This window comes from Aphanomyces invadans (genome assembly GCF_000520115.1).
Source record: "Aphanomyces invadans strain NJM9701 unplaced genomic scaffold supercont1.44, whole genome shotgun sequence".
In the NCBI taxonomy this organism is placed as follows: Eukaryota; Oomycota; class Saprolegniomycetes; order Saprolegniales; family Verrucalvaceae; genus Aphanomyces; species Aphanomyces invadans.
In genome coordinates, this window is record NW_008580189.1 from 155,317 (window position 1) to 156,885 (window position 1,569).

A 1,569-nucleotide genomic window follows, 5' to 3' on the forward strand; every position below is an offset into this window, starting at 1 on the left:
CCACATGGATGTTCAAACTGCTTTCCTCAATGGCGACCTCCAAGAAACCCTATACATGCGCCAGCCTCCGGGATACATCAAACCTGGTGAAGAACATCTCGTATGCCGCTTACACAAAAGCATCTATGGCCTAAAGCAATCCTCTCGCGAGTGGAATCATGCACTTGATACCTACCTGCAGTCTCGCAAGTTTATCCAACTCAAAACGGACCCATGCATCTATTTTCAACAATCATCCCATGGTTTGATTGTGGTGGGCGTTTATGTTGATGATTTCATCATCATGTCGAAGAACACAACTTTACTCGACAAAACCAAGCGCGATCTTTCCAAGCAATTTACGATGAAAGACCTTGGTCCCCTTACGTTTTGCCTCGGCATTGAAGTCAACCAGCTCCAAGATGGCTCACTCTATCTCAATCAATCCAAGTACGTCAACGACATCTGAGCCAAACATAGACTCTCCGATTGCAATCTCATTTCGACACCTCAAGATTGCAACAACACACCTACTTATCCCAAGACAGACTCTATTTCGCCGCCTTATCGCACTGTGGTGGGCGAACTGCTCTATCTTTCAACAACTTCAAGACCCGATATAGCTTTTACTGTGACATTGCTCTCAAGACACCTCAACAACCCGTCACCGGAACATGACAATATTGCGAAACGTGTTCTACGCTACCTCAAGGGATCCAAGAATTGTGGTTTACTGTACCAACATAATCCGCAACAACAACAAGCATTCAAGATGGAACTCTACGTCGATGCAGACTACGCCAACGACAAGTCAACCCGCCGTTCGACTTCAGGATATTTTCTTTACCTCAACAAGTGCTTGATCAGTTGGAAATCGAAGCTCCAAAACATCGTTGCTCTTTCCACATCAGAAGCCGAGTACATTTCGATGTCTTACGGTTTGCAAGAAGCACTTTGGCTGAAGTCAATGCTCGAAGAACTCAATCTGCCTCTTCAACTACCAATGACAGTTTATGAAGAAAATCAAAGCACAATCAAGATGGCAGAAAATCCAACGTTGCATCAACGCACGAAGAACATCGATGTCCGTCATTCCTTCATCCGTGACCTGGTTAATTCACTAGAAATAGCTTGATAACCAGACTTAATTCATTCACTTTCCATTTTACCTTCAAGACACCGCCCACGACAACCGTCTAACTGATTGTCGGTCGACTGGGTGGTGGACGCGACGAGTTTGCGAGTTTGACGGCTTCTTGACATGCGTCAGCTTGGCTTTCTTCCCGGCAATAGATTGCCAAGCTCGTTCATTCGTCTTGCTATCCATGCACAAGACCTTTCAAACGTTGGTAGGTGCGACATATCTCGGCTCATCGCGACATCACGTTCATCGATTCGGCGTTTTATAGCACGACGAACCCGTACAACGTCAAAGGGACGATTTTTACGGAGGTGCTCGAGATCCCCTGGAACTGGAAACGCTTGGCAACGATCTGGATGGGAAATTGCTCGAGGTTGTTGCTGACGGGGCATTTCGGCGTGCCACGGAAGCAACACCCTTGACCCCGCCAAATTCGCTGTCGTCTTCGC